The sequence below is a fragment of the Canis lupus genome, chromosome 18 (assembly GCF_048164855.1).
Source record: "Canis lupus baileyi chromosome 18, mCanLup2.hap1, whole genome shotgun sequence".
NCBI lineage: Eukaryota > Metazoa > Chordata > Mammalia > Carnivora > Canidae > Canis > Canis lupus.
Window position 1 is genome coordinate 21,186,929 of NC_132855.1, and position 23,595 is coordinate 21,210,523.

Below are 23,595 nucleotides of genomic sequence, written 5' to 3' on the forward strand. Positions count from 1 at the left end.
CACTGTTGCCACCTGGCACCCATGGGCCAGAGGATGATTTACGTTGGCTGTCATGCTATCAGCTCTCTCCACACAGCGCAACAGGTAGAGGATGAAAATGCATCCTTACGAGAACCTTAAATTTCTTTGTCAGAGAAGGACACCAGGCCAAGAATGGTGGCAGGGATGTCCAATGCAAATCTGACACCTGCTGGAATAATAAAAATGATGAGCATTTAGGGCACTCTCCTGAGGTGCCAGATATTACTTAAGTACTTTGCATTCTCCATTTATACCTCCACCAACCCTGTGAGATGATGGTTATTATCTCTATTTTACAGCTGAGAAGTGAGGCAGAGAGGTTATGTAACTAGCCCAAGATCACACAGCTGGTAAGTGGTAGTGTCTAAATTCAAGCCCACGACCTATGCACTTATTTCTACCCTCTACCCTCTCCTCAAATGAAACCAAGCAGATGGCAGATAATGCAACCTTGGAATGCAGCTCATCCTGATTAAGTGTTTTCCAACCAAGAAAATTGAGACCCAGATAAGGGAGTCCTTGACTGAGTGACTGAAGCCACTCAACTCGTCCTGGCAGAGCAGACGTCAAACCCTGGGTTTCCCCACCTCCTAGCTGCATGCCCTGTCCCCTGTCCTGTACACCCCAGGGCAGGGCTGGATTTCAGAATGTTCCTGCTGTTCTTCTTTGATAAGCTACTTATTGAAGGGTTTTAATGGCAAAATCCATTTGGGAGAAGAGTTTTTGGGTTTGGGGTTTTTCCTAAGGCAAGGAGAAAATGAGTGTTGCTAGGAGAAGTTCGGGACAGCACCTTGAGATGAAGAGAGAGGGACAAGAGAGAAGACCAGGACCTAGAGGGACAGCTGTAGATGCCCCAAGGGGAGGCTGAGCTTGTCACAGGAGGAGAGATGGCTCACCAAGGGCTTCAGAGGGGAGGGAAGTTCAAGACAAGTATTTGCTCTGAATTTGGGGAGGTGTGTAACTGAGGGGGACCATGGTCATTCTGCTCGCGTCTCCAAACTTACCTGAGGGCCATCTTTCAATAACTGAACACTGAGTGAGATTGAGCAGCATCGCCAGATAGATAGATCCCTCCTGGAGAAGCCTGACACCAAAATCATGCCCTCTCTTCTCCAGGGCCATTTAAAAGTGGAACATTGTGTTTGAAAAAACTCCTTTCTATGAGGCACTTAGAGTACTTCCTATATGGTAGGTAATTAATCCATGGAACACTCTGGGAGGAGTGGGAACGGGAGTAAGAAATATTGCTTTCCTTTGACTGATGGAGAAATTAAGCACAGAACAGTCAAGTGCCTTTCTTGACGTGATATAGGAAGTCAGCTGAGGATGCCAGGAGACTGGTTCTCTGCCTCCTGGCTCAGCGTTTTGTCCTAACAGCCCTGCTGGGGCGGTGACTACCCCGTGCACACCAGCTAGCCATGAGGCTTGACTGCAGAGCCGTGACCCAGATTTTCCAAGGACTAAAACATTTATTTTATTTTATGTTCAAACTGCAAAGTCCTTGTTAAAAGTATTTAAAAATAAATAATTGTAATCATCACTTTCAAGTTAATATAAGATTAAAATTTTCCTTCATTCTTTCAGGGCAGTCATTTGTGTTTGTTTCTGATAACAGTGCCAGGCACGTAGTAGGTGCTTACTGAGTAATGAGTTTCTTTGCTCACATATTTCACTGTGGGAAGATCACTTTGGTAGGATATTTGGTAGGGAGTTTTAATGACTAGGTAAGCCTAATTTTGACATATTGGGGTACGTGTTTGCTTGTCAGTGATAATGATGATAATGGTGGCAAATCCTGACCTAGTGCCTGTGAAGCCAAAGCTCCTGTCACTCCTTACATCCTTATATGAGTCATATGTGCTGAATTTGGTTTTGCTGGTGATGACTTTTTTTTGGAAACCTACATCTCTTAAATGGCTCTCTTTTTTGATTAGTCCATTACTCTATCAGGAGGCCACCTAGAATGAAGAGTGTAATTGTATGAAGTAAACTAATTCATTAGAGGTTCAATCAACTCTGCTCTGTTAGTATAGGGTTCAGTTTTACGAATGGGTGCTGACCTTTTTCCCGAAGAACTTGCAAGTCTGATTTGAAACCCTTCCATAAGTCATATTTTTAAGCTTAATTTGCATTATTGATGAAAGACACGGTTTTCTACACTAAGGCAAGCTTTGGTCTAGCTTCTATTCAAGCAGTGCCCAAGGAATAGAGTATCAAATAAATTTCACTGTATTTTGTCCTTTCTCCTCTACCTCTTTCTCTAAAAACAATCCATTTTGCATAACATCAAGATAGAACTATGATAAAGGCATATGAAGATGGCAGTCATTACTATCATGCACTGGTATCTCTCTTTCCCCTCCTTCCGGGTGCTGGTAGGATTTCCCATCCTCATCTCTTTGAGGTTAGCATTCAAACCATGTGACTTGCTTTGGCCAATGAAACATGAGCAGACATGATGTGTGTCACTTCCCAGTGGAAGTATTTAAGACTTCAGGTTCTGCAGGTACAGGATTCTTATGTCTCTATTTCCTTGCTCTGGTGACTGGCAACATTCTAGATGGTGGATGCTCCATCATGCTGAAACTCTGAGTGAGAAAGACCAGAGTAGAAGTATCCCACCATCTGAGAATACCATGCAGAGTAAGTGAGAAATACAGCTTTACTATTTTACACTACTGAAATTTTTGTTTGTTATTAGAGTATAACCTCACCCGCCCTGACTGGCACATGAGATTTTAAGTCACCACACTCTGGTTTGGAAAATGTGAATCTATCTCCACTTCCCTCCCACCCCTGTGCCATCCCCACAACCCACTCTCTCTTGATTTCTTCTATAAATTATATTCTCATTTGGCAGATGCTGTTATGATTCAAATAAATTCAATAGTTTTTTTTTTTTTTAGAAGTGGGGAGAGGAAGAGGGAGAGAGAGAATCTTAAGCAGACTCCATGCCCAGTGCTTGGGACTCTATCTCACAACCCTGAGATCAAGAACTGAGCTGAAATCAAGAGTTGGATTCTTAACTGATTGAGCTACCCAGGTGCCTCTAGTTTTTTTTTTGTTTGTTTGTTTGTTTTGATTCATCAAGAGAATGATAGACTACAAAGACTAGAGGCTTTCATCCCAGGCATCCCTAGAGATAAGGTTCTTTTTGTTGGAGGGACCAGTGTGTGACTAAAGCTTTGACCGATGCAGTGAGTGCATCTGCCAACCTGGGTCTCCAGGGACAGCACAGTGTGTCTGAATGCCAGGACCAGCAGCTTACCGTCTTGTTTTCACATACAGCCACAACTTGCTCATCCTTTTAGGGTGGCTACTCCTCATGTATAGGAGAACAGCCTAATTCAGTAAATGTTATAGTTCAGTGATCAGGAGGCCTGAATTCTGGCCACTGTCTTAAGACTCCTTAATAAGTTCACTTTTCTCATCTGTAAACCAGGGATGATAGGATTCATTGTCTGCTATTTAAAAATAGTATATGTGCATTGGTGAAAGATCAGAGTGTCTTCTCATATACCCTGACCAATATCTGCAGAACAAGGCAAAAAGAACTGTTTTTGAGTAACTTGGATCACCTGATTAAACAAATCTTTACCAAATCAGTTTTAAAATATTAATATTTTATTATTTAGAGCAGTTTTAGATTTACTGAAAAATTGAGCAGGAAGTACAAAGAATTTCTTCATGCCCCATTTTCCCCTAGACAGTTTCTCCTATTACTCACATCCTACATTAGAGTGGTACATTTGTTGCAATTGATAAACCAATATTGACACATTATTATTAACTAGAGTCCATAGTTTGTGTTAGAGTTCTCTCTATGTTGTGTGGTTCTATGGGTTTTGACAAATGCATACTGTCATGTATCCACTGTTGTGTGTCAAGTGTCATGCATCCATCGTTGTGGGTTTCACTGCCCTAAATATCTCCTGTACTCCCCCTATTCATTTCTTCCTCTGCCCCACAAAGCCTTGGCAACCCCTGATTTTTTAAATTGTCCCTATAGTTTTGCTCTATACAGAATGTCATATAGAATATTTAGGCCATTTACACTGGCTTCTTTTACTTAGTAATAAGCATTTAAAGTTGCCTCATGTCTTTTCATAGCTTGATAGCTCATTTCTTCCTCTCTCTCTTTTTAAAGATTGATCGATTGATTGATTGATTTTGAGAGAGAGCACGAGCAGGGGAAGGGGCAGAGGGAGAGAATGTTTCAAGCAGACTCCCCCACTGAGCACAGAGCCCAACATGGGGCTCAATCCCATGATCCATGAGATTGTGATCTTAGCTGAAACCAAGAGTTGGATGCTTAACAGACTGAGTTTCCCAGGTGCCTCGAGTATGCTTAATTTTTTAAGGAACCAGCAGAGTATCTTCCAAAGTGGCTGCACCATTTGCAGTGAATGAGTGTTTTCATTGTGCCATATCCTTACCAACAATTTGATGTCAATATTCTGGACTTTAGCAATTTTAATAGGTGTGCAATTGTACCTTGTATTCTCTTAGAATTCCCCCAAGACATGTTATGTTGAGCATATTTTCATTTACTTATTTGCCATTTTTATATCTTCTTTGGTGAGGTGTCTGTTCATACTTTTTCTTTTTAATTGGGTTGTTTTCTTATTGCTGAGTACTAAGTGTTCTTTCTATATTCCAGATGCAAGTCTTTATCAAATATGTGTTTTGCAAAGATTTTCTCCCAGTTTGTGCCTTTTTTCTCCATTTTCTTTACAGTGCTTTTAACAGAGCAGAAGTTTTAACTTTAATGAAATTTAATTGAGCAAATTTTTCTTTTTCATGTTTGTGGTATTGTATCTAAAACCTCGTTGCCAAACCCAAGGTCACTTAGACTTTTTCCCTATGTTATCTTCTGAAAGTTTTATAGTTTTGCATTTGACATTAAGGTCTCTAATCTATTTGGAGTTAATTTTTGTGAAGAATGGAAAGTCTGTACTTAGATTCTTGTGTGTGTGTGTGTGTGTGTGTGTGTGTGTGTAGTTGTCCAGTTGTTCAAACCACTGGTTGGAAAGTGTATTTTTCCTCTATTGAATTACTTTTGCTCTGTCAAAGATGAGTTGGCTATATTTGTATACTATATTGTTGACTATAGTTCTGTACTTTCTACTTAGTACCATTGATCTACTGTATTTGTTTCTTCTTTTGCCAACATCACACTGTCTTGATTATTGTAGCTGTATAGAAGTAATGAAATCGGGCAGTACCAATCCTCCAGCTTTGTCTTTGATGTTGTGTTGGCTATTCTGGGTCTTTTGGCTCTCCTATATATAAACCTCAGAATCTGTTTGTCAATATCCACAAAGTGACTTATTGAGATTTTGATTGGAATTGGATGTATCAAAAATAAAATGTGTTGAGGGCTTGTGTGGCTCAGTTGGTTAGCATCCGATTCTTGATCTCAGCTCAGGTCCTGATGTCAGGGTCATATATTGATCAGGTCAGGATATTTTTATTGAGTACTAGATCCCATACTTTCCACAGATAAAAACCCAGAAGAATGAGGAAATGCTTATTTCTTCATGACAGACCCTTCCTAGTCAAGTAAAAACCTTGGATCCTAGAATAGAAAACTAGTCTCTGTGGCCAAATTACTGTATTTCATTTGACATTAAGATAATGATCAGCTATCTTAATTGAAAATTAAGAGAGTGACCAGCAACATATCTCATCCTCAGTTTCTCTACTTAGTGACCACAGAGTCACCATTTTCATACCTCAAAGCTCAAATGCTAGGAACCCAGGAAGCCAATGTGTTATGGACTAGACATAGTGTGATTCACCCAGAGAAACACCTTCCAGGTTCTAGGATGCAAGTCTTCATGCTTTGATTTGCTATGGGTAGGTTTTTAAAGTAAGCTATTTGAAGCATCCCCGGCCCCTACAGAATGTAGCATTTGAAATAACAGCAAATTTAACAAATGAGTCCCCAGGAATGGTCCTGTCTAGACTGGGATGTCAACTGTACTTTTCTACCTGATAGGTATTCAGTTTATCAGATAACAAGGTGACCTGGAAAAGACCTCTCTCTTTTCCATTGGTACTGCCTTTCCTCAAGGCCAGCTTCTTCTCTGGCTCTTGGTTCTAGGAGGGCCTGCCTCTTTTGCTTCCGTGCTCTCCAAGGGGCTGGTGTTGCAAATAGCCAGGGTGGTTGTGCTTCATGTATACCCATAGGCTCATTTGCTCAAGCTTTCAAACTTGCAAGCCATTTAGCACCTGGGCTGTTAACCCACCTCTGGGTTGCAGGTGTCAATATGGACTCAACCTCTGCCCAGGGTGTTCTCTCCTTAAATTCCCTCTTTCCAGGACTAAAGCACCATTTTGAAGCTTCAAGGTCAAAACTCTTTATCTCAACAGTCTGGCCTGAAAACCTTTGCCTATCCAAGCATCTCACTCTATAAAACAGAACTAAAAAATGCCCACAAGGCTGATGCTTTGGGTAATATGACAGGAAAGTGTTTGGAGTTCTTCAGAGGAAAAAGGATATTTAGGGGCTAAATTGCATTACAGTCGATAGAATAAGAACATAGTTTTTAAATTGCAAGATCTGGTGACAGTTTCTCCACTGAAACTATGTGTTAGAGCACACGAATTTCAATTTCCAGGTCAAACATGCCCAAGCTGCTCTGCAGCAGTTTATGGCAGCCTTCTGATGTAAGTTCTGTGATTTGATTTTATTAGTTTCTGGCATTGGGTCCTGTATTTTGAGCAATTTCTATAAAATGTACTTGGGAGTTATTATTTTCCTTTAAAGAATGTGATACTAAAACAAGTTTTTAATAAAGTGTTTTGAAAAGGCAACAGGCTGAAAAAAAGCTGGGCAAAGATTCAAGCTAGTAATGAACTGAATGTGTCTCTAATTATGTTGAATTTACAAGTAATAGAATGAGGCAGGGTTGGCAATTACTTTTGAGTGAAATTGCGTGCCTGAAGGAAGAAAAAGCTTCCCTTAAAGTTAGGGAAAATGAAAAAAAGTGCTGTATCATTACATTTTATTTTAAATATCTTTCACTCTAGGTTTCCAAAGGTCTAATCAGTTCAAAAACAGATTCCCAATAAACATTTTATAGAAATGGATAGTTTTCTCAAACCTAAGCTTGGTTTTTATTTTTTTTTCCTTATAAAGCCTTGAGTATTGATATCTCCTTGCTGTGTCATCCTAATGCCCATGGATTTTCAAGGTGGTACCCCAAAGTAAAATTTAGAAAGTGATTAGGAAGCGCTCAATAGGATTCTCACACACCATGCTGAAAACTCAAGAGTTAAACGAATTTGAGTCTTCCAATAAAACAACTTAAGTGGATGTATAAATAATTCATTTGATGCCCACAGAACTGCCTCAGCATCATTTGTCTCTAATAAGCCAAATCCACAAATAAATAGGGTGCTGGCTGGCATTGGGGCTCTTGTCTCTCACAATGTGATTCTGAATCAAACCCCATCTTGACCAGAGGAACCATCCATCATTTGAGCAGATTGCTCAAAGGATAACAGGCCGGAGGGGGGAAGCCCTGGGCTGTTAGGGGCTTTGCATTCTTGGAATCATGCCATTCCATCCCACACTTGCAGTAAAGTCAGGTCCTGAGTCTGCAGGTAAAAGCCGAAGTGCTGGGTGGCAGGACAATGGTGAGCCAGGACCCCTGAGACCAACTGCTTTCTGCTTCAAGAGATTCACTCTCTGTTGTTTAAATGCATACTTTGTGGCCCTGAGACCTTTTCATTTCATTTCCACAATACCACACAGGTAAGTATTAGTATTCCTATCCCTGTTTTGTGCATAAGGATTTAGGAAGGTTGAGCATCTTATGCAGTGTTGGACTGCTAGCCCACAGCAGAGCTGGACTTCAATTTAGACAGTCTGGATCTCTGAGTGCTGGGTTCTACAGGGATACGTAGTGTTCTGCTAAGAGGCCCGAGCTTATATATGTCCTGAAAAGTGGATGGGCACAGACATCAAGTAGCTTCATTGGGAAACAAATGCAGAGATTTCAGTGGTTGGCTAGGATCACATGCGCAGTAAGTCAAAGGAGAATTGGAGATCATTTGGGGGAGCCTCCTCCCGATAGCAACAGCCACTTCACACATGTGGGGCTTGCATGTGACATTTGCATGAGTGGCCTGGCCAGAGCCAGACACCACAGTGGAGGATCCCACCTTGTCCCCAAGCACTTTCCTCCTGGGATTGAGCCTGTTTCCCTCCTCTAACACCTGAAGGGAGAGAGATTTTCAAACCTTTTGCATTCCATTTCATCACTAAAGCTCTATAGTCACCACAGTGGGGAAGGATGCTTCATTATGTAGGCGACCATACGTCAGGAATGCAGGGTTCCGGTGCTGTGACCCTGGCTTACAGAGTGATAGTACCGGTTTGTCTCCCACCCCTGTTATCTGCTGATTGGCAGACATGACCTCCTCTCCCCCTGTCCCCCGTTCCCAATGATAAAAGGACTTGGGGAGGCTTAAACTAAAGTATTATGGCTTTTCTCTAACTGCTCACTACCATCTTGGGCGAAATTTGTGCTTATATGTGAATGGCTCTATACTCCTTTATCCTTCCCTGGAGTCATTTCATCCACCAGATTATGAGTCCTTGAATCAGGAAGTGAGATTTTACCTTTAACGTCCTAGAAAATCGCTGTAAGATATGTCACAAGGATGAAACAAAGTCATTTTTACCTGAGGCTTTGATAACCCTTTTAGTCAGATGCTTTTGCATAAAGTATAATCCTGGGTGAATTTACTCTGCCAGGAGTTAATGCATTTAGCAACAACGCATTATGGCAAATGCCACTGCCTGTCAGGTGTTTAACATCAGGATCATAAAGAAGCTGTCTGCTCCAAGTCAGCTTTATCTTTCGTCTCCTCCCGGCAGATTGGCACTTGCTTCTCTTTTTTCAGGCCGAGTATAAAAGACCAGGGGATTGCTTCAGGATTTGGACTTCTGTGTAGAACTACACCAGCTCGGCAAGCCCTAAGACATTCTTTATTTCCTTCCCCAAACCCAATGTGATTTGTATTCTGATTTCAAAGATACCATTTGGGTGACCTTTAGGATGACCCCTTAAAATAACTGACATGCCAGACAGTAGATCTGCATAGATGCAGGGTCATTGTTCGTCTTTTGATATATTCAGTGGTCTGCATCCTAATGTTTTCGTGCCCTCAAATAGTTTTATTATATGTCATCATTCTTATCTTCGGCATCCTGATGCCTGTTTTCTTTATCTGTTAAGCAGAAGTATATTTCGTGTTCAAAGCGATACATCATAAAGGTAGAAAAAGGTGAACCCTTTGATATATTACAAGTCTCTCATAGCATGAAATAACTATTGCCTATTATTTTACTCCTGACGTTTTTATTTTTAAGGGAATTTCACTTGATTTGTGGTGCTGACACCTCTGATATGTTGTTTCCAGTGACCTTACATCCAAAATCAGTAGCGTGTGACATTTGATGGCCCAGATAAAAAACATTAATGGTGGAAGAGAGGGTTTATTTTCCTGGTCATAAATTAAGTTTAAATAACTCTGAATTTATTTTAAACTCTCCAGTACTTTTTACTGTCCAAGCAATAAATGTATTTATTACTGGGGGCCTACCTGGGTTTCCAACACAAAGCCCTTTGCTCGGTTGCTTTCATTCCTTTCTTTCTCCCTCCACAGGAAGCTCATCTTACCTGGAAATGCCAATTTGCACACACCCCAATCTCTAATTCCCACCAACAAGCATCAGAGAAAGGGCTGCTTATCAGGGAGGTAAACGGAAGGTAGTTTTGTTGCCAATCAGCTTAAGAAAAGCGGGAGTTCATCAAATATTCACTGATGCGGGTAATCCAGCCACGAACGAATTCGGTTTTGGAATTTGAAGTAGAGACACAGACGCAAGCAGTCAAGGTCTGATCCCTCTGTAGCCTCGCGTAAAAGGTTTGTGTTCGATCCTGATTTAATTTTCATAGAAGTGGAAGCTCGTTTGCCTATTTTGATCTTTATAACTTTCCATCTTGAGGTGTATGTTTTTTGGTGCTCACTCATTAGATGTACAATAAAATTGCATGGAGAATTTCTCAGGTAAAAACATTTATGATTTAAAAATTTTTAGCTTTATGTTTGAAAATTACCTTGTATATTTTTTTATCGAGATATAATTCACATATCATAAAATTTGCTGTTTTAAAGTGTACAGCTCAGTGGTTTTTAGTATATTCACAAGTATATACCACCATCTAATTCCAGAACATTCACATCACCTGAAGAACCCTCTCACCCTGTACTTAGTAGCAGTCACTCAGCATTCCTCCCTTCCCCTGGCCTCTGGCAACCACTGATCTACCGTCTACCTCCTTGGATTTGCCAATTCTGGATACCTCATGTAAATGGAATCATACAATACGTAACCCTCTGAATACAGCTTCTTTTATGTAGCATGTTTTCTGGGGTCATCCATGTTGTGGCACGTATCAGCACTTCATTCCTTTTTGCGGTTGAATGATATCCCATTATATGGACATACCACATTTTGTTTATCCATTCATCAGTGGATGGTTTTTCATGTAAAGAATTACACATTCATATGTTCAAAATTGGCTTTATAATTAATTCCTCGGGTGTTGCTACTGTTTGGAATATCTTAAAAACTTAGATCTTTGAAAAAGAATGCTATAAAGTACATGTTATCTTAGTATCTTCAGTAATAATAATCACACGTCTCTTATTGATTATGTATGAATTTGATCTTGCCACGAAATGGGAGAAAAGTGGAATCTAAGAAGCTCTTCATTATATGAGTAAGGTAGTAAAAACAAGAAATCATCCACTAAATATAAATTCACATTTAAAGATTACATGTGATTCCTGAAAATATGGAGTGCTGTTTAAGTGGCTTTTCATGAAGACCAGCCACTTGATCCCTCTTAGGACCTCAGGACACTTTGCCTTGGAGTACAGCGATATTCAGTACATGCTTATCCTTCACTGGACTGTAAATTCTTTGTAGGCAGGGGTCATGTTCACTTCATCTAATCTCGGAGCCCCAGCAAAATGCTTGGTACCTACAAGTCACTCAGAAAACAAAAAGTTGATGAATGAATTACATTGTATGCTCTTTTGCTCTTTCTGCTCAGTAAGAAGTCACCTACAAAAAGCATTCTGATCAGTGCCAAATGGCTTCCTTTTACCATTTACATATAGAGAAGTGCACAGTTCACACTTATGTAGCTTGATAAATGTCCACAAAGCAAAGATACCTGTGTAACCACCACTCACGTGAAAAACCAGTCCCCCCAGAAACCCTGGAGCTCTCCTGGTCAATATCCCACCCTTCTCTCCAATAGCAACCTTCCTCCTCACTTCTAACACCATGGGCAATTTTGAACTTTACATAAATGAGCATTCCTTTTACACTCATGATATTTTCTTTCTTTTTTTTTCCTCCCAAGATTTTCTTTAAATTCAAGTTAGTTAACATATAGTGTAGTACTGGTTTCAGGAGTAGAATTTAGTGATTCATCACTTACATGGAACACCCAGTGCTCATCACAACAAGTGCCCTCCTTAATCTGCATCACCTAATTTAGCCTATCCCCCTACTCACCTCCCTCCAGCAGCCCCGTTTGTTCTCTATCATTAAAAGTCCCTTATGGTTTGTCTCCCTCTCTGTTTTTATCTTATTTCATTTTTCCTTCCCTTCCCCTTTGTTTATCTGCTTTGTTTCTTAAATCCCACATTTGATACATTCATAACATTTTCAAAATAAGGATAAAAGGAAAAATTTGAGAGTTATTATAAGGATATGCATGATATACAATCTTTAGATTCTAAGCAGTAAAGAGTGAACCAATGTAAGAGACAAAAATGTAATGCCCATTTTCACTTCTGACTTCACTAAATTTTTTTTTTATCTGTCATGCTTTCCTATTTTCATGCTTAATTTTTGAGCACAGAAAAGTGTGAATTAGGCCAAGTTTATCCATTTCCAACATCCTGGATTTTTCTACCTTCGTTTCTTCATTTCCTCTCAAGGACTTCCTTAGTCTGTTTGGGCCACTGAAACCAAAATACCAGAGACCGGGTGGCTTAGAAACAACAACAACAACAACAAAAACCCACTTGTTTCTCACAGTTCTGGAAGCTGGAAAGTCCAAGATCAGGGGACTGGCAGATTCAGCGTCTAGTGAGGGTCTGTTCCTAGTTCATAGACAGAAGGTAGGTGGTCTTCTCACTGTGTCTTCATAGGGTGGAAAGGGCAAAGGAGGTTTCTTTAATTCTTTTTTTAAATGATTTTATTTATTTATTCATGAGAGACAGAGAAAGAGAGGCAGAGGGAGAAGCAGGCTCCCTGCAGGGAGCCCAATGCAGGACTCAATCCCAGGTCCCAGGATCACAACCTCAGCCAAAGGCAGATGCTCAACCACTGAGCCACCCAGGCACCCCAAAGCTCCACCTTTCAATACCATCACACTAGCAGTTGATTTCAGTGAATGAATTGGAGAAAAACACAAACATTCAGTCTATGTCGACTCCTTCCCAGCTCCATTCCTCATCGTTCATCATAAAGGGTGAACTGATGAAACACCAAAGTATTCAGTAACAATGCCTGACCACCTCTTCCTAGTGGATCTCTGGGTATCTGAAAGGTCTTAAATCCTCAGGGGACACTGGAATTCTCGATGGTGTGGCTTTGAGCCTGGGTGTCAGGAGCTCAGAGAGGGGAGCATTTTGAGTTTGGCAAATCTTTTGACAAAGTCTATCATGTTATCCTTGAGGACCAGAGAGAAAAGCATGTAATGGGCGAATAACAGCCTGACACTGAACTAGGAAGGAGAACTAATTTACCAGGTGACAGGATTACGATGCAAAAAGATCCTGACAGTCTGAAGTGATAGCCCCAAACTCACTGAATGTAATGGTGATAAACATAAGGTTCCATTATCAGGATAAATAACTAATGACACACCTACAGGATGAGAGACGCAGACTGACATCCATTCAGGTGTAAAAAAAAATCTCAAGGATTTCAGGTGATTGTAAGGGCAACGTGGTGTGGCTGCCGACAGACTCCTTTCATCACAGAGCAGTCCAGAACAAGAGATGCCATGGGTCCTCTTTTTTTCCCTGCCACAGTCGGGAGGGTTTGGTGTATTTTGTTTGAATTTGAGCATCACATTTAAAAAGGAAGATGGTAAAACTAGTGAGGGTTAAGGAAGGGTGAGAGGGCAGTAAATGATGGGAAACCAGGTGGATGTGAGGAACGATGGGGGGGGTCTGAGCATCCTTAGGACAAGGCAGTCTGCGGTTTCCTCACATCCAAAGGGTGGTGGGGGGTAGCGTGGAGAGGAGCTGCGAACTTGGGTATGACCTTGGAAGGCATCTGACATTTTTGCAAGCTGTGAATGGGTCGTGACCAGATGATCACTAAGTTCATTCCAGGAAAAAAAATAAATTAAGGCTGTGAATGCTATACCCTGTATAAACCAGAGATGTATGTGCTTCGGTCTTCGAGTAGTGTCCCATGCAAGAATAGTTTAGCAGCCAGACTTAATTAAAAATCAATGCCATTAAGAAATTAACTTTTCTCAAAGGACATTCTCTTCACCCCTCATTCATTGCCATCCAGCAACTTACCCTCTCTTCTGCTACCTTATTCCTTCTAAAAGCCCCCAGAAGAGAACTAACATTTGTCAAACCCCTTGATATGTGCCAATTTACTCACTTTTACATATAGTGTCTCATTTAATTTTCACAGGAACAGTGCAAAAGATACACTATGGTGATGATGATCCTTTTGTGTGTGAGAGAAGGAGTCGTTTGCCCCAGGTCGTGGCTGGGGAGTGGAGCCCGGGATTTGGACGGGGGTCTTTCTCTCCTCCCTCTGCCAGAAAGCCTCACAGAGCTTAGCTGTGTTTGTCTGAGGATCGCCTGCTCTGTGTGCCATGGCTCCCTCCTGGCTTTTGATCGAAGGGCAGAGAAACAGGCTGGCATTATGTAGCAGCATTTTTTTTTTTATTAAAATAACTTGTCTCCTGTTCACTGGTTTGCCCTTCCATGGCTGGTTCCTCTGCTTCAGGCCTTCTCAGTGCCCAAAGGGCATATGAGTCCTCATATTGGCAGAGAAACACAGCATCGAATGAGCTGACCCAAGGAGAAAGGACTCCAAGGGACAATCTTGCACTTGCTTGACCTGCCTCTGGTTCGCTCATCTCTTACGTACACGGCTCGTTCTTCAGTTTTACAAAGGCTGCTCTATAGCCAACCAGAGACATAGGAGTTGTTTCCAGTAACTCATCATTGTAGAGAAGGTGGCATGCTTCCGTGTTGGCCCGGGTCGAGTCAGGAGGCTATACTTCTTCTACATAAGGGAAGAAGATTGGTTCTTCACATTCAGTGCTGAGTTCGGTGCCTCCAGCAAACGTTGATCAAACGAAAGAGTGAATGAATGAGTGAATGAATGGACGCATGCTCGGTGTGGTGCTCGGCTACCACTTGGGGGTAACACTCAGCTGTCAGGGAGGTAGACCAGGAAAGTTGCTGCTTCCTGCCTGCCTGAGTCTGTGGCAGCTCTGGAGAGGTCTGATTTTTGAAAGTCAAGTAGGCACACTGCACAATAGAGAGTAATTAAATCCTCTTGTTCTATTAATGAAGCAAAGTTTGTCCCAATGTGTGCAAAGAATGAAGGAGAGAAAAAAAAAAAAAAACAACGGTTTGATTCTACAGATCAGACCTCATCAGAGTCACACTGAGGACAACTTTGAAAGTCTTTTAAGCACATTGCCTCTCTAGAAATCTGAGGAACCACAACCATTTCCTCCTACTCATTTGATCCAGGGAAGAAAAGCTGTGCAAAGCAAGAGTGGCAGAGGAAAATGGATGATGGGACAAGAGAAACCTGTACAGTAAGAAGAAAACATCTGACCTATCTTATAGCTTCTTTATGGAAGAGGGAGGTTGGGTTGCTCCATCATGGTGAAAGACAAAAAGCTTCAGGGAAGATAGTTGACCTTTCCGTGCTGGGGGCTGAATCCAGATCTGAGTACTGTGGCCTGTTCCTGTGGAGGAGTCTCTACCATGCAACACCTCACTAGTATGGGGCACTGAGGATGATCTGATAAGCTCTTTCATCCATTACCAATGGATGCCTTCCAGAAGATCTCCACAGACAGAACACCTCAGCCAGTTATGTGAACCCCCCTCCCCTGGTCTTCATCATTTACCCTAACACACTTTTACTGCCAGGAATTCATACTTCGTCAGTGGTCATGGACGCTTCTGATTTGGGGGGAGGCTTTGGGAGGGTTGGAAAGTGAAAGAGGAGAATAGGGAGCCCTCAGAGTTTGGTTATCTCTTGAATTTTCAGCAGGAACCCCTGGTTGCCCACAGCCAGTAATGGTGAGAAAAAGGCTGTGAAAACCAGAAACCTCCACCCCAGACCCTCCCCCATCACTGACTAATTGATTAACCAAAGGTTCGTGAAGAGAATGATTTGATGAGGGTAATTTATAGAGATGGTATCTTTTGTCATCATTTGTCTTTGAAAACATAGAAGAAAACCGCTTTCAAGAGGACATAGCCCGCCAACATGAGCAATGGTGGACGGAGCATCATCAGTTACAGCAGACTGCTCAATTTTGTACCTTTTCAGCCAGTCAAATATCCAATAACCACAAAGGGAGGGGGAACCCCCCTGCACACCTTCACTTTCTGTGTTTTAAACTTTTCCAGCGCTGGCTTATGAAAATATTTGGGGTTGTTCACTGCTCTGCTCTCTGTAGCATAAACATTTATTTAAATGGGGCTGTCTCTAGTAATGAAGAATGAAGGAAAAACAATGGTCTGATTTTGACAAATTAACTTGTGATTTGGAGAGTCAGTGAAGCAGGGAAGAGACATTCCTAACTATACTAATTAAATGAGCTTGCAACATTTATTTTAATGCAATGGAACCAGCCATATGAAGATGAACATTTTAATTTATTTTGCAGTGACATTATGAAAAATTTCACTGCTGCAGATTATCTACAAAAACAAATCTCATCAGCATCTAGGTTTGTGCAGGAAATTTCCATCTTTCACAGGAGCCTGACCTTCCCCGGTGGAAGCAAGTGCGAATGAGCTAAGTTACTTGAAAAGTTTTTCTGAAGGTTGTCTTTCCACTGAGGCTGGGCTTTATGTTCAAATGACTTCTGTGCCAAACACATCCATTTTTCATGGTGTGGCGTAGATGAAAAATTCCAAATCCATTCTACGGGGAATGCAAATATAGCTCATTAGTTCTAAAACATTTTTCATGAAAGACTGCAGAGTATTTGCCAGCAGATGAGGCTGCATAGTTCCAGCCAAGAATGCACACCACATGTCCCACTAATTGTTTTTTAAAGTTGTTCCTTTCCTCTCTGGCACCCAGTAGCTATTGAAAATAGGAAACAATATGAAAAATGGAGGGAGAGCCTAGCTTCCTTTGACATTATTTTGCATTTGGTGTCTTGTCTTTTTTTTTTTTTTTCTCCTCCCTCTCTCTTTATATGCAGCCATATTCTAGAAGGGAAAGACATGGTTTTGCGGATGACTGAAGCATTTCTGCTTTTCCTAGCGATGAATACAGCGCGCATTGGCTGGAGAGTCAAACCGTTACCTGAAGGCGGGGTCTCTGGAGCTTTCTCCTTCCACACCAGCCAAGGAGATGGTGGGCTGGCTGATGCAGCATCAGGCAGACAAAATGGCCTCCTTCCAGAGAGGGAGTGGGTGGGCTGCTGGCTCCTGGCCATCGCCTCAGCCAGCTTTAAGGAAGTCACACAGTCCAGGGATGTCTTTCACACTGACATTCCCATTGGAGCCCTGCCAAGCAATCTTGGAGGAGAGCAGACCACCTCCCTTTCTGAGCCAGCGCTGACCACTGGCTATTGCTGGAGGCCTGGTGAGCACAACCCCCTTCTTGCTGGAGAACCCCATCTCACCTGTTGTCTCCCACCTGGGGGGCCTGAGACAGTCTAGCTCGACCATACTGATCTGAGTAACTTTAGTTCCCCACGGGGCCTCACTATGGCCTTGGTCTCTTTCCACCAACTCAGTACGTAGGCTGTGAATGAGAAGAGGCCACACCCTGCTGGGTGTGGGCCAGTCTTCAGGGGTGGACTCAGTGCACACCCACACCCTTCATGGGGTCTACATTCACCAGCAGGGGCTGGTTTCTCCACCCTCCCAGCCTTGTTCCTAGCCTTGCCAGGGCCTCCCAGCCTGGCTCCTTGCACCATCCCTCTGAACTCTTCCCTCTGCACTGAGCATAGGAAGCAGTTGAGATTGCATTCCTCACCCCAACACATCCACTGCCCTTGGCATTTACATGGCTGGTGGGAACACAGGTTCCCGAGGGTGGATGGGGTCCACTTGGGTAAGAAAAGTTTGTTTTCTCCACTCTGACCAGAATAACCTCAGCAGAGTCTCAAACCCCCATGCCGCCCACAAGCTTTGTGCAGTTACTTGGGCAGCAGCTTGGTCTCCTGAAGGACCCCTCGCAGTGTGGATTCAGTCTAGAAGCAGGATAGCCTGTGCTGCTCCCTCACTTGGCAGGGCGGCAGATGTCCACTGGAGAGGGTCATGTTGCTGAGATACGTTCTTTGAGATGGAAAGCAAGCCCCTTCACGGCATTATTCAGAAAGGAACTACATTATTGTTTACTCAATAGAGAACATCGTCTCCAGTTCAGCTCCTATCATCTATTTGAGAAATGATTATTTTGTGTAAAAAAGTCATGGTGCTCAAAAGAATAAATGCACAGTTTTCTCATGCAGGGAATTAAAGTGAATTACAAGCAAATCCATCAACAGGGCAAGGTATTCCCACTTGTCTCCTACCATCTCTTTGCAAAAGCCAAATAAACCAATTGAAGATTGTGAAGATTATAAATCACAGAGTAGGATGGGCCCACTTAGGGTTCTGTTGGGGATCAACTGATAGCCCCATGGAGAATTTCTACAGCATTCAGTGGGATGATAGAATTGGATTATCTGGAATGAGCATGATACATTTGAATACGGCTCCCTAAAAACATCTTAGAAACTGACCATCTGCAGAGAGTGTCACCTGACCTTTCCCCTTTTAATGGCCTTGACTTCGGATTCCTGTTGAAGCTCAAGGCTGGCACGTGGCAGGCATTCGGTAAGTGTGAAAGGATAAGGTTAGATAATAACCTTTGGGCAGGGGGGAAAGAGTGTACAGGAGTGAAAGTGGACCTTGGCCGTACTCTTTGGAGGTTTCCAAATTCAGGAAGTTGGGGTTCCCGTCTTGTCCAAAGTCAACCTGCTGGCTAATAATTCTGGGGGCTGGGGGCAGCACAGTGCTGTGTCTCAGGCAGGAGCCTCAGTCTGCATCTGAGCCAGTTCTAATCCTTGCTAACTCTGTTGCCTTGGGCAAGTTGTACCCTGTGGCTCAGTTTCCTTGTCAGTAAAATGATGACGGCAATTGCGATGCCTTCTTCATAGGGTCACGGTGAGGACTAACTAGGTTAAGTTACATAAAGCTCCATTTCTCCATTTGGCCCTTTGGAAAGACAATAAAAGATGAAGTACGAGATTTCAAGCTCTCATATAATTGCGACCTCAGAGAGGCCCTTAATGGGCCCCAAGCTTGACTCTTGTTTTACAGGTATGGGAACTGGGGTCCTAAAATGGAAGCCCATGGTCCCCTAGCTAATGTCCGGGCTGGCGCCCAACCCAGGAGTCCTCAGCTTGGATTGTGAAACGTGCTGCAAAGCCTATGGATGTGCTCAAGTCCCACCTAGGCGGGGTCGCAGCCGCACTGTTTAGCTCGCAGACATTTATCAGAACTTGTACTTGGTACCCTTTTGTGTTTCTGCTCAGGAGAATTTATACTGTAGTTGGGAAGATACAGATATATGAGAATTAATGCAAATCTCACCTACTGTGTCAATAACACAGCACTTGGGATCATAAGCACTTGGATCGTATGTATCATAAGCACTTGGGAGTCAGAATAAAGGATGGAAGGGCAGGCATCATTTATGCAAGCTCCTGAGATGCTCACTTTCATAGAACATGGCAGTGGCAGTATTGGCCTGGTCCCCAACCCCACCTCTCCCAGGGAAGAGGTACCCTCCCCCCACACACACACAGTTTCCTCTGTAGTGGAACACAAATTCAACTTAAATTACAACTTCTGTTACACTTTCATTTGCCTGTGACCGAACTGGCTTTCCCCCTGAGCCCCCACCAGTAGGAGGGGAGAATGAGTTGAGTGTCCAATCCTGTGTACATGTGGTCCAGCTGACATAACAGTCCCTTTGTGTGGCATCAGACTCTCTTTGCTAAAAATATTTGTCTCTCAGAGACCACCATTTTCTCCTCCACCATTTCCTTCCCCTCTGAGAGCATTCAGGTATGTGGTGGTGGTAGGGGGAGACCACCAAGATCACACTGAGCAGGGCAGATTGGAGATCCTAGGGCATGAGGTCCTCAGCCCCTTGGTCTCCAGCTGGATCACCTGTGCTCACCTGGGACCTGCTTGCTCGGCTGGCAATGGCAGCTAAAGTCTCTGGTTGGTGGAACCCCTAGTCATGTGCTACTGCTTGGTCAGGGCTCTGCAACAGCCCCCGGTCCTGACTCGGGGGTCCATTCTGCAGCCTTCTCTATAGAGTCACCCTATCCTCAGGGATCCCAGACTCTGAGCAGCCTTTAGGTCCTGCCAGTGCCATGCAGACCTCCAGAGATGACTTTGAAGTCAAACTTTAAGGTCTCTGTCTCAATCTGCTTGGGCTGACATAACAAAATATCATCCACTGGGTGGCTTCAGACAACAGATACCTCTTTCTCAGAGTTCCAGAGACTGAAAGTCCGAGCTCAAGGTGTGGCAGGGTCGGTTACTGGTGAGAGCTCTCTTCCTGGCTTGCCTTCGCACTGTGTCCTCAGATGGCCTCCCCTGTGTGTGTGTGTGCAGAGAAAGATACCTCTCTCTCTTCTTTTAAGGCCACCAATCCTCTCATACAATACCCCATCTTTATTACCTCAATTAACTCAGCTATTTCCTAAAAGCCCTATCTCCAGATATAGGCCCACTGGGGGTTAGGACTTCAACATGTGGGGCAGGGAGGGGAGGAGGGGGGGTGCCGATGACGACATGATCCAGTCTGTAGCATTGTCTGCCTCTCTGCACTGTGAGGCCAAGTTCCCTGGGGGAACTCTGACGGAATCTCTTTCCAGAGTTCAAAACGGGGTGGAAGGGACAGTGGCCTTTCTTGGCCCTGGATGTGTTCTAGTTCAGAGAAAAATGATATGTATGTGGCTTGTAGATGAGGAAAAGAAGCTAAGGTGACATTTTTAACAGCAAAGCAGAACATTTGAGACTTGGGAGACCTGAGTCTTAATCTTTTAATGATTTTCTGTGTGACCCTAAAGTGACATAATCTCCCCTTGGGCTTTATCCCTTGTTCCCTAACATCAGGGGGCGGGGTGTTGATCTGCTTCCTAAGGTGGTTGAGGGGAACTAGCAGAAGATATAATTACAGAAGTCTTTTCTGAACACACAAAGATGCTTTTGGATGCTGTAAATAAAAGTAATGCAGAAGAATATACCTCTTTTCAAAGTGCACGACATCTGCAGGGTAAAGCTTGAGCTCTAATAACTGAACCTCAGTCTCCCATGGCTGGTGGGGTTGCTAAGAGGGAAAATGAGTCTTCCCCATCCAGGGGGTGAAAGGAAAGCTTGGAGAAATCTGCCCAACTGAAGAGAAATGGGTTCTGTGAAATTCAGGACAACACAGAAAGCATTCCGCACAATCCTCCAGTGACGGTTTGTCAAACAGAAGCAAATCCTCCAGGACATTCTCTTTAATATACTTTTAGTAAATGTTTTATTGGATTGGATTATGGGGATTAAGGGAATGAAGAATCCATACCGTATTTTTCAAAAGCAATATTTTTAGAATCACAAATTATATTGAAATTTTTATACCAAGAAAATAAAAACAAAGATCAGAAGAACTAAACAGCATTTATATATGTCTCTACAGAGATATATATGTATATTAGCAAATTGAAATATAGCAAATACACACAAAAACACCCACATAAAAGAGATGCAAATTATATTTTTGACACATTTTCAGCACAATCACCTAATACAATTTTCTTTTATAGGCAGAGGTAATAAATAGTGCAAATGTATATTTATGGTGTATTTGACAAATGTATTTGCTTTTAGTCAGAGGGAAAAGCTCCAGTGATTTTACTGTGGAAATGCTTCTTGCCTACCTGGACTAAATTGCTCTTCTTTCTTCTGGATTTCTCACTGTGACTGAGTCTGAGGTGAGAACCACCTTTTGGTGTCAGAGCTTGGTACATGCTTGGAATACAGATTTGGAGCACACTTGAAAATCAAGATGTCACAGTATTTGTATCTTGTCTCCTCTCTCAGACCACATGCTCCATGAGAGTAAGGACACGTCCTGTTACTTCTCCACAAATCTTTCTGCTTCCAGAACAGCAATTTCATGTAAGGGGTACATCACTAGACTGTGTTGGTTATTATTCTGCTAGAGGGTTGGCGTGGTCTTCAGGGAAGCAGACATATGCTATGTGCTCCAAGACGACCTTCCACTTCAGCATGTCCAAACATCACACTTACTCTTAATCCAAGATATGAGAGTATTTCCCTAGCTGATGAACTTAACTTCCAAAGATCCATTTCTCCAGTGTGTCCTATGGGGGTGCAGGTGCTGACAGAGGAGTTTGGTCAAGAGGGACAGGCTTTATTTCTTTTTAAAGATTTTATCATTTTGAGAGAGAGAGTGCAAGAGAGAGTGAATATGAGTGGGGAGGGAGGCTCCCACACTGAGCAGGGAGTCTGATGCAGGGCTCGACCTCGGGACCCTGAGATCATGACCTAAGCTGAAGGCAGACACTTAACTGACTGATCCACCCAGGTGCCCCTGGGGCACACTTGATTTAATAAGCACAGAGTGGTACTACGGGTCCAGGTTGGAAAGAAGCAAGCCCAATGGCTCAGCCCTGGCAAGGAAAGGGTAACAATGGGGGAGGAGTAGAAAATGAGGTTCTGGGACCTTTGACTCTTAGCTAGAGAGCCCCTGCCCCACCACAGGCTGCACCTGGGGAAGGCCGCCTCAGACCTTGGGTGTGGATATTCCCAGGGAAGCCTGTGGGTGAATTTGCCCTCAGAGCAGAGAAAAGGAACCACCCTGGGAACAGATGGAAAGGGGATCAGAGGTCATAGGGACAAGGAGCAGTCATCAGACCCACGCCAGAGCCCAGTGATGCTTGCCTTGGGGACAATTTCTGGAGAGAATACTGAGACATTGGTGGCTAATTTCATAACAAACACTCGGCAGGTGAACACCCCTTTCTGGTGGCTGTCTCGAAGCCTGAGAGCTCAGCAGACTTGTCAAGCTCCAGATGCAAAGGAACTTCAGAGAAACGAGAGGCCGTGATGTTTTATCTGGCCCTTCCTTTATTTGGTTCCCTTTCTTAGTTCCTCGTCTGGTAAGGAGGGCCTCATTAGGAAGGACCGGGTGTTTCCTTTTTTTATGTGTGTCTGTATCTCTCCAGGCCTGAAAATAAGACCCAGGCCACCCCCACCATGCTGCCGTGAGCAGATATATTTAAATTTCTTTAAGCTTGGGTGACATCCTCGGATGAGGAGCTCTAAGTACCAAGAATTATTGTTATTACTATGTAGTTACTGCCTAGCATGCAGCGAATTACCCTGCCCTGCTGTGTAAAAGATGTATAGTGGGATGGGGAAGTGCAGAAGGAGGAGAGGCATTGAGATGCGGAAAGAACCAGAGTAAAAAAGTATTCAGGAGGACCCAGACTGGAGTGCCCCATGCATGGGTTCTCCACTGGGCACACTCTTACAGCTGGAAGCAAGAAATGATCTCTTTCCACTCCACAAACAGACACGGTAAAGAGGCTGGGCCTGGAGGACATGCCTAGCCCAGGGCCCATAAGGCATGGATCTGTAACCCAGTCCCAACACGTACAACTGTGCCTTGAACAAGCGAATGAGCCTGTCCAGCCCTTGGTTTGTGGCACTTGGCAAGTAGAAAGTTCCAAAAAGTTGTAGCAATTACTATTACTACTAGCACTACTGCTATTATCAGGCTTCGGTCCTGTTGTCAGTGATTTGCTGAAGGACCCGGGAGCACTGTTTTCAAACAGAGTCAGGATTTCCCTGGAGGGATCACCAAAGAGACCCAAGAGAAATGAAAACCCATGGCCAGCGTGGAACCACCGAAAAGGGTCACATGGCTGCCTCCCAGAATTCCCAAGGACCCCCATTGGATGGGTCTCAATTCAACCTAAAAATGGTTTCTGAGAGGTGCCAGTCTTACTAATGAACCGTGGGTTTCTGTTGATGACGAGCAGCCAATACAGCAAGCGATTGATCAAGGAAGAGTAAGATCAGTAGCCCATATCCAACTGGCCACCATGATGAATCTGGAGACTATTCTGGAAACTGATGCTGAACACTGTGCATCCAAATCATTTCCAAGGTATCAGGAGCAGATGTGGGGCAGGTGGGTGTTTAGTGAGACTT

The 23,595-nt window shown here is 43.2% G+C and overlaps 1 long non-coding RNA gene across 6 annotated transcripts in view; it reads left to right on the top strand.

The window, feature by feature from the left end:
- Positions 1-23,595, top strand: part of LOC140608820 (uncharacterized) — a 54,770-nt gene that overhangs the window by 21,516 nt on the left and 9,659 nt on the right. For 3 of the 6 annotated variants that reach the window (XR_012010809.1, XR_012010805.1, XR_012010806.1), the window contains 4 exons: positions 321-371; positions 9,703-9,963; positions 12,058-12,240; positions 13,781-18,186. This is a non-coding gene — a long non-coding RNA (uncharacterized lncRNA). Of the gene's footprint in view, positions 1-320; positions 372-9,702; positions 9,964-11,978; positions 12,241-13,780; positions 18,187-23,595 lie in introns of all 6 variants that reach the window. The other 3 variants (XR_012010808.1, XR_012010807.1, XR_012010810.1) reach the window with 3 other exon arrangements.